The sequence below is a fragment of the Microcebus murinus genome, chromosome 7, assembly GCF_040939455.1.
Source record: "Microcebus murinus isolate Inina chromosome 7, M.murinus_Inina_mat1.0, whole genome shotgun sequence".
Lineage (NCBI taxonomy): Eukaryota > Metazoa > Chordata > Mammalia > Primates > Cheirogaleidae > Microcebus > Microcebus murinus.
Window position 1 is genome coordinate 63,643,180 of NC_134110.1, and position 10,161 is coordinate 63,653,340.

Genomic DNA, 10,161 nt, shown 5'->3' on the forward strand with positions numbered 1-10,161 from the left:
ATAGATACACCTTCCAGGATTGCCAAATTGTTGGAATTATAACACAAACAAGTGTAGGTGAATCAGTTACAAGCACTGAATAGCATGGGAAAGCCTGAGAGGAAATGGTAGACCCTACTCTGACATCCAAATGACTATTTTAGAGAAGAACATGCTTTTCAGGTCTCAGTGCCACACAGAGAATCAAATGAATGTAGAGCCCTGTGTACTAGTCAAAAGGAAGATGCCTACAAAAACTGTCTCTTGAGATTGCAAATTGGACATTAGTGTTTAATCCAATCATCATAGACATGCAACTCTGTGTTGGCAGTAGGAGCTTTGTGCAAGGAGTGAGGAAGTCAATGATAGGAGTTCAAGTTGTTACCCTGATCTAGCTGGGACCAGCTTCCCTGGAACACGATTGCTACTGTGAGGCTTGCAATCAAGTTGGCTTTGAAACTGTTTATACAAGCTGATTGCTACTAGGAACATAAGAAATTCACAGGAAGTTCCACACAAGGAACCAGAGAAAAGGGCTTTGAGTTGCGTTAGTGGTTCCATTGGAAAGTTTTGGAGACAGTAATCAGAAAAGGCAGAGAAGAGATGCTGTTAGATAAGGAACTGAACATGGTGGAGATTTATTTGCAACTCTAAAGCCACCAGATGTTTGATTTAGTGACCAGCCACCTCACTGCCCTAGAGAAAGTAGAGGATAGAGGGAAAGGAAGTTAGGATCTGTGTACTGAATTCATAAGTAGGAGTCTGTCCCTTCCCTAATGTTTTCCAGTGCTGTGGTAGGAGGAGCCACAATGACACAGCATCCCCAAAGGGAGTGGTGGAAACTACCTTGGATAATGAGAGGCGCTTGGATCAGTCCTTGCAGTAGTAGGATCAGCAACTTTTGGCAGAGTGGCTGTGCAATTTGAGATCTGGTTTTAAACCGGAGGGGCTCTTTGAGTTCCCTCTGTTGGTGTGGCTAATCAAGGCTGAGGAACAAAAAGAGGCAATGTGGCACCTTCTGTGAGCAAGATTGAGTAATGGGTTGAAGCTAGGGAAGCCAGGGTGGTTTGGGGGCCAGCACACCTCAAACTGGGAAGCAAGGTGAATGGGAGAGCAGCTCCCCTCGTTCCATTCAGGAGACACTTGACATGCAGCTGGGAGCCTAGGCTGAAGACAATATGCCCTGATGTGTCCCCCCAGGAGTGATGTTTGTCGCACTTAAGGCATTTCTCAGGCCCCAGCATGGGTGAGTCAGTGTCACCCCCAAGGCTGCATTGAACTTTGGAGTAAATGACACGTGTATTTTATTTGTGGCAAGAAACAGCATTTTAGCTTGTAACTTTGAGGACATGTGGTCTGTGGATATCATTGAGGGGCCCAGATTTTGGTGGGAGAGGCTGGGTGGTGGGCTCAGATGTTAATGCTACCATAATGGTGGGGACAGTCTCCAGAGTCAGAGTGTCCCACTGCCTTCAGTCCCCAAGGCTCCAACCCTGTAGGGGAGGGAGACAAAAAGAGAACCTGAGTTGAATGAGGGGATGGACATTGGGCTCAAGTCAATATTATATTTGGGCTGTTCCCACATACTTCTGAAAGGAAGTTATGAAATTTATTTATCAGCTCTGGAAGAGTTGTAAGAAGGTGGAGGATTTTATTGCATTGAATTCAAAGCACAGGTGGGTGGCTTCTCATGAGAACAGCAATTAGAGCATTGCAAAATCCTCATGCCACCTCATCCAAAAACTCATCTCCCAATCTCCATTATTCCTCAAGGATTTAGGAGTTGAATGTTTATTTCTTTTGACTGTACAAGAATTGAAAGGATCATGAAGACCCTCAAATTTATGTGGGTTATGCTGACTAGGCACATGCAAATGGGCATGGCTACTTGAAAATAAGCCTCATCTCAGGATTAAAACCAACTGGCCAAACTTTTTGGGGAGGCGGTGATGGATGCCTTGCTGGTATATCATTCATTGTAATAATAAAATGTTGTTGTAGAGGATGTGCTGCTAGAAATTATGTTCCCAGTCCGGGGCCTTGAGATGTGCCCCAAACTCCTATTGATCTGAGGGTGAATTAGTAAGTGGAAAGAAACATTTAGAATCCACTCTTTGTCTTTCTTCTTCCTCTCAGCACCTGTGCCATCTGTGAACGGTTTTGTCCTAGTGGACATGCAAATGTGTGTGTGTGGAGGGGGCACTCGCTGGAGGAGAGGTAACATGTAAGGGGATGGCGGGAAGAGCACGGGATCATATCACAGACACATCTAATGCTGTTGATTCAGTTATACATGGTCAGGAGAGAGAGCGAGCGAGAGATGGTGTGTGTTTCCATCAGCCATATCACTCAATGAGTGACAGTTTGATCATTCATTTATTTATCCCTACATCCACCCATTCATACATGCATATCTAACTCTCCAAAAAAGTATTCGAGGCAGATGAAATGTGTTCTATCCCATTCCTCCTTCCTTCATTTATTTATTTATTCAGCAAATATCATTAAGGCCTTACCAGGTGCTCATGAGAACAGAGCTTTGAGCAAGACAGATAGGGAAAGGGTGCCAGAGCCACGTGTTGGGGACGTCCGAAGATCCCCAATCCAAAGGGCAATTCCCATCCCTCTATCTCACTATTTCCAGAAGGAGGTGAAGGTGAAAGAACGGCTTTCACATGACTGCACATGTGTTTTCACTAGGGAGGGCGGCAGAGCTGTGTTTCAGCTGTTCCTTGGCCTGTGGACTCTCTCAATTTTGAGTTGTACAGAGTTTCAGTCAAAGATTTTTGCCTTCTAAGATCTTCCAAACCCATTTTAGCCAGCTAGTTTTTAATGCAATAACCGCCAAGATATTCCATTATCTCTAGACCAATGGTTGTGAAGTTTTCCCTTTTCTAACAGCCCAAATTAGAAATAATGTGGAAAAATTTAGGAAACACAAGTGCAGAGAAAATAAATAAGACTGATTCAATGGCCTTATGTCCTAAACAAAATCTGATTGTTGGGCCTCTGACTCGTGTCAGTTCTTTCCTCCTGGATGGGTGGCACTCTCTGGCTGAGGCCGGGACCGCTGCGGGTGTTTGCGAGACACGGGCCTTCCCTCCGTCACCCAGCCTGGCCTAGAAGCCATCTGGCAGAGAAGGTGTGGGAGACTGCCCTGAGCTTGAAGACAGCTGGGAATGAGTCAGAAGGGACTTAAGGGCAGTACAAGGCCCCCGAGCCATGTTGACCCTATTTTTCAAGGCTTAAAATGAAACACATGGTTTGACACAAGGGTTACGACAGGATAATAACTCTGGAATTAGAAAATCACATTGCAAGGTGTTGTAGCTGTGTCCAAAGTGGGATTCAGAGATGTGCTATTGGTTGAACTGGTCCATCTGTTTACAGGAAGTGACATGCACAGGACCTTTGTTAGCTAGAGAGCAGGGAAGGAGTTGGTGGTAGAGTTGCCTTGGAAAAGAAGGAAGGGAGAGACCAAAGGATGGAGGGGGTGGCCTAGGGCCAGTCCCTTGCGCCCCCCCCCCCATGCAGACAGAAGGGCATAGAAGGAAAGCCAACAGGGCTTGTTCCATGAGGAAGTCAAGAACACCCTGGGTACAAGCAGGGATGCTTCTAGGCTCATGTGCTAAACACGAGAGATACTGTTCTCTCTCCATGTGGAACCCAGCACCGCTCTTGCATCTCATGGGCTGGTGACTTTAAGTATCCTAAGAGATGGCACCTCCCCCTCACCCCAAATAATCAGCATTCTCCAAGGGACATTCTCAGCAGCGGATTCCCAGAAAGCTTCAGCTGAGTGGACAGGGGCATGGAGCTTAGTAGACAATTGAGGGAGGGAAGGTCCTGCATGAGAAGAGAGTGACAAGCGGAGGAGCTGTGGTCATTGTCATTTATTAGGCTCGAACAAGGCAAGCTGCACTGCAGAAATAATTGAAGATCACATAGCAACCAGGGGACATTTTCTTTCAAACTCAAAATTGGGTCATATGGTGGGGGACACAGTTGGGTAAGAGGATAGAGTATCTGAATTCAGGACTGGTCCAGAAAAATTGCCAAAGCAGTGTCAGATTAGCTTGATTAAAGGTTTAATTTGATTAGATCCATAAACCCTGGTAATATATGCTCATTCATCCCATCTATTGTCTAAGCAGAACGGGAACCCACGGTCAACTTTATAAAATCCACAGGAGCATTGCCAGCCAGCCTCTGGCTTTGAATTTTTTTGTGATCTAACATTTTAAGGAGGTTATGTCAGTGAGACCTATTTAGAATACAAATGATTGCTTGAACTCTCTTAAGGCTTTAAGAATATATTTTAATCACTGAGTGTTCCCCTAAGCCAGGCAGAGTATTTGTGAATAAGTTGTTGTGCCTCTCAGTCAGCAGGAATTGGGTAGACTCGCTGAATTAATGAACCTTTCTCTTTTCCTGGTCTTTCTCACGGCTGTGGCAATGTGCGTTTCCACTAGCTCTGTGAAATGCAGATGAGGTATAATTTTCCCCAAATTGATCTGTTCTACATCACTGAATTTCAGCTATTGCATTTTTATGCCAGAATCAAATTTAGCTTATTATTATTATTGTGGAAAATAATTATAATCCCTTAATTGTCATGGCACTTGACAACTTTTTAAAAATTCACAAAGGTTATTTAATTCCATCCTCATCATAACACTGGGGACCAAGCAGAATAGGAATTATCATCTGGGCCTCCAACTCTAAACTGTCCCTTTTTTTCCAGATGGGAAATTGAGGTTCTTAAAGGTTAGGTGACTTGCCCATAGCCATGAGGACATTAGCTGCGGAGGCAGGAATGGAAGCCAGGGCTAGCGACTCTGCAGTCCTGGGTTCTGGTCTCATCAAGTCCTCTCTTCAAGGACGAAGTAGGTCTGATCATCTTCACCTTGCAGACTTACTGTGCGTGTGATGGGCATGTAGGTGCCAGCACAATGCTGACACATGGCGGGTGCTTGGTGGGTCCCTTTCTCTTCCCATCTCCAAGTGATTTCAGGTTCCATTTGGAGGCGCTGAAGCCCACTGGGGCTGAGATGTGATAACATACAGCTTTCCCCTCAACCAGGCTGGAGGCTAAGTGGCCAACAGTCATGCCATACATGCACGCACACACACATATGAGCACGTGTCCACATGCACACACAGGCATGCGTGAGCTTGAAATCTTTGAATTTCAAATCTGCAGCAGGTTAAGAGGAAGAGACCGCTTCCCCATGAGCTACTATTCCCGTCTCTACAATCAGCTCTGTATACTCCCCACCTCTTGCCCCGCCCCACACACATTCCTGGCAACTCACTTTTGAGATCTAAACATTAAAGCCCTCTAAGTCCTTCACGTTCATGCCTGCCTGCTGACTTATGGGCAGCTTTTGTCTTCCTCCAGGCCCAGAGACCCTGCTGGGTGTGTCGTCACTCCCTTCCTGTCCTGTGGTCCTTTTGCCCAAAGTTTGGTGAAGGATGTAACAATGGCCTGGGACTGTCTCTGTTTGGGCCTCGCACTGTCTTAGCAAGCTCAGCTTGAGAGGAGGTGGGTGGGGATCACAGGACGTTGCCACGGTGGCCTCCTCCTCCAGGCTGGACTCCAGTGCTGAAACCTTTGCCATCACCTGGTCCAACTCCCTTCTTTTACAGAAGGGGAGTTCCAGGCTTAATCCTGGACTTGAGCAACCCTTGCAAGATGTTTTCATTCATTTGAGGCAGGATAACTAGATAAACCACCTTGTATTTACCAATCTTGGGGCTCCTCTGGAAGGAGTCAGAGGCATCCCCACCAGGTTTCAGTGAGGAATTGCACAGTTGCAAGAAACAGAAGACTTACCTGGAGCCAGTTTAACCAATAGCTCGCAGGCAGATGTCTGGAAGCACTGGTTCGTAGCTCAGGGACACCAAGGCTGGCTCATGCGTGACTGTCTCAGTCTTTTCCTTACACTGTGTCCTCACGTTTTCAAGAGGACTGCTGCACCTCCAGGCACGTGTCTCTATACCAGACAGGAAGAAAGACAGAGAAAGGGACATTGTCAGCAAGCTTCTTACATCCCACTGACATATAGGATATCACATGACCACTCCTGGCTGCAAGGGACACTGGGAAAAAGAGCATTTTAGCTTCTCTAGCCTCTATAGTAGATGCAAGTCAAAGAGAAGGGGATTAGAACTGGGTGTTGGTGAATCAATCTACCAGACAGTTCTCAGTCAGGCATGTGAGGGCTAGCGCCAGATTTAATTAGATCTAGAAGGAGGAAAGAATGCTCCTTTCGCCTGAATGTAAGAAGGAAATCCATGCCCTTCATACTTGTTATAAACCTATTAGTCTCTACTACGGGATGGAGACTGTGCTAGACATTAAAATGCACGGGGAGGGAGATAAATGAGCAAATATTCACTTGACAAACACTAACTGCAGGTTTGCTTTGTGTCAGGCACCGGAGGTTCAGAGAATGAAGGCATGCTGTTGGTTGCCCATAGCACGAAGTCTATTTTGGAACAAGAGTTGTATGCAACGGGAACACACAGGAGCATGACAAAATCAGATGGAAAGGAAAGCTTCCTGGTGGCAGTGACACTGACCTGCGTCACCTTTTTATCCCCCTCTGTACAGTGGACATCTGCATTTTCTGACCCACTGCCAGTTAGGCTCTGAGGTGTCCAGGTTCTCGGCCATGGTGGAGGCCACTTTCAAGTGAAGTCAGATTCCATACATAGGGCCGGGAGTGGTGCCTCACGCCTGTAATCCTAGCACTCTGGGAGGCCGAGGCAGGTATAGTTTGAGCTCAAGAGTTTGAGACCAGCCTGAGCAAGAGTGAGACCCTATCTCTAATAAAAAAATAGAAAAACTTAGCTGGGCATGGTGGCTCATGCCTGTAGTCCCAGTTACTCAGGAGGGTGAGGCAGGAAGATCGCCTGAGCCTAAGGGTTTAAGGTTGCTGTGAGCTAGGCTGACGCCACGGCACTCTAGCCTAGGCAACAGAGTAAGACTCTGTCTCAAAAAAAAAAAAAAAAAAAGATTGCATACACAGCGATTGAGATTTTACTCTATGCTTATGAAGTTTACAACAGAAGAGAAGAGAGAATAATAATAATAATGTCATAATTATAACATAACCACCACCCCATGCATCAAGGGCTTACTATGTGCCAAAGTTCTAAGCCCTTTATATGTATTAACTTATTTAATCCTCAGAACAATCCTGAAGGAAGGTATCTCCCCACTCATCCAAAATCATCACTATTCTTCTAGGGGCACATAGCAGCGGATTCTCAGAAAGTTTTAGCTGAGTGAGAGAGAGTGGGATAAAATTATGGGCATTGGTAGACTTTCTAGGCACAAGAGGTTCTGTGTGAGAACACTAGGGCAGGAAAGGGAACTGTCGGTGATTGATACAGGCAGGATGCAATACAGAAACAATAAAAAGCCATAGAACAAGGGACATTTTTTTTCCCAAACTGACAATTGAGTCATATGGTTGGAGACGCAGTTGGAAAACGAGACAGATTATCTAAATTCAGGACTGGCCCTTAACTTGATTGCAGGTTTTATTTGATTGGCTCTCTAAACCATAGTTAAGTATGCTTATTTATCCAGCCTATTGTCTGAGCAGAATGGGAATCCACGGTCGACTTTAGAAAGCCAACAGAGCACCACCAGTAGTGTCTTTGCTGTGTCGTGGAGGGTGGCTAGAACTCCGAGAGAAAGCCCATCGTCTTTCTGGCAAAAGGGCAGCATTTGAAGCAGCTATATTCACTGGAAATGGAGACCCATTTGAACGGAATGACAAAAAGAGGAGGAGCCCCAAACCAACTATATGAACCTCGCCCAAATCTCTGCTGACCCCTGGGCAATGCACGTGCAGGGATTTGAGCTGCCAGCCCAGTGACGGAGTGTGCAATTTGGGTTCAATCAAGTTAACGGCCTGCTGAAACAAATCAATAAAACAAAATCTATCTCCACAGCCACCCTAAGCGGTAGGTGTCATTTCCCTAGTTTTAGCTGTGGTTGTGATGGAGGCTGTGGGTGCCCTGCCTTGCCCCTTGGCACTGACGCCCGGCACCTGGGCCTGGGCCTGAGGGCTGTCCCTGGCTGCTGGAGTCTGCTCTGCCTGCGCCAGGCCAGAGGGGCCCCTCCCAGGAGCAGCCTCAACCAGTGACTGATGGGAACTGGTGGCTCAATGCCCCGGCTCCCTTGCTCTGCGGGGAAGGGTGGTACATAATTCCAGGGCATTTGGCCTGCACTCCTAAAAGCGCCCTGGGGGGAAATACGTTTCAATTTTGGCACTTGCTCGATAACATCTTTCATTGGCTCACTTCCCTTCCTTATCTTCTCTCCTGCTGGTGCTTCCCGGGATCATCTCCCAATTAAACTGCTTTCGCTAGAATCCACATCTGGGGGGCTGCTTCTATGGGGGACACCAAGCTAAGATGATAGGAAACCCCAGGCTTGGAAAAGTTAAGCGAATTTTCCAGGGTTGCCAGTTAATAAGTGGGCAGCCGAGACTTAAGTGTGGGGTTTACTGATTCAAAGATGGTCTTCTCAGCTCTAACTTCTTAACTTTATAATGTATGTGCACATAAGAAAAATTGCTCATCTATAACCTCACTGGGCTCCAATAGAGGCAATAAATTCTTTCTTTCTTTCTTTCTTTCTTTCTTTCTTTCTTTCTTTCTTTCTTTCTTTCTTTCTTTCTTCTTTCTTTCTTTCTTTCTTTTGAGACAGGGTCTTGCTCTGTTGGCTAGGCTGGAGTGTAATAGCACGATCATAGTTCATGGCAGCCTTGAACTTCTGGGCTCAGGTGATCCTCCTGCCTCAGCCTCCCCTTCCCCCCAAGTATCTGGGACTACAGATATGTGCCACCATGTCTGGCTAAATTTTTTAAATTTTTGGTAAATATAGGGTTTCACTACGTTGCCCAAGCTAGTCTCAAACTCCTGGGCTCAAGTGACCCTCCCTCCTCACCCTCCCAAAGTGCTGGGATTACAGGTGTGAGCCACTGAGCCCAGCAGGATTCTTGATGTGTTTGAGTGTAGAAGTTTTGGATTAGGAGCTTGGGGGGACCTGAATTATTCTTCATAGCAGGGGGAGAAGAATTTTAGTTCCCAGAGCAACCCGAGAGGAGGCTGAGACTGGGAAGACGTGGGAGGGGAGGAGGCATCAAGTTGACAGAACCTTGTGTGGTCGGCAACATGACCTTCCATTTCCCGTGCGGTCTGAACTGCGAGTGTCTGAGCCTCTGGAGGCAAAGGCAGGGCCCGCGTCCAGTGGGGGGCTGTGAGTGTGGCTGTGCGGAGGGGAGGATTTGGCTGTCCTTGGCCTCGCTCAGCAGCTGTGGGAACAGCTGGGGCACAGATTGATAACTCAGTTTTGAACTCTCCTTCACTATTAGTTCAAGGCTCAAGAAAGTCATCAAAGGAAAGGTCAAGCCCTCCCTGGAGGCTGCTCCTCCTCCTTGGGGCCCACAGTAACCCCAGTGTGGGGTCTCCCACCTCAGCCTCCTGCCCAGGCTCCCTCTGAAGGTGGGACAGAACAGATGCTGGTTTCCTGGGGCTCTGCTTAGAAAATGTGCTCATCAGGAAAGGTTGACAGGGAACACGCTGCGTGTTCCTCCCCAGGGGAGAGCAAGTCCCACCTGCCAAAGTCTCTTCTAGGGCAGAGGGAAGAAGCACAGAGTGTCCCCAAGGCATGTCCTCCTGGCCCAGCTGGCCCTGCACAGATGCAGCTGTCATGACTTGGGACAAACACTCTCTGGGAGGAGGAGGCTGATGACACATGCTGAACTCATTGGAGACCACCCCCAGACTCTCAGGACAGCAGGGCCCTCTCGATCCAGCAGACATGGAGGCAGAGGGGGGCTCCTATCTGGCTTTGCTCTGCCACACCAGGGACACAGAACCTTCCCTGTCTCTGCTGTGGGACCCAGAACTCTCAGAAACTCAGCTCCACCAGGCAATGAGCCAGCCACAGACTCCAGGGAGCTCTGATCCTTGGGCTCTCTGTACGAGGAAACAAGAGTGTCTCAGGACACTAGATCAGGCTCCAGATGTTCAGGGCCAGAATAGTCCCTCCACAGTGGTGTGTAGGTTTGGGGAAAGGATTCATATTTAGCTGAATGGTTCAGTGAAGGTGCGTAGGCCATATGGTTGGGTGGGCCTGGGTTCAGATCCCACTCAGTC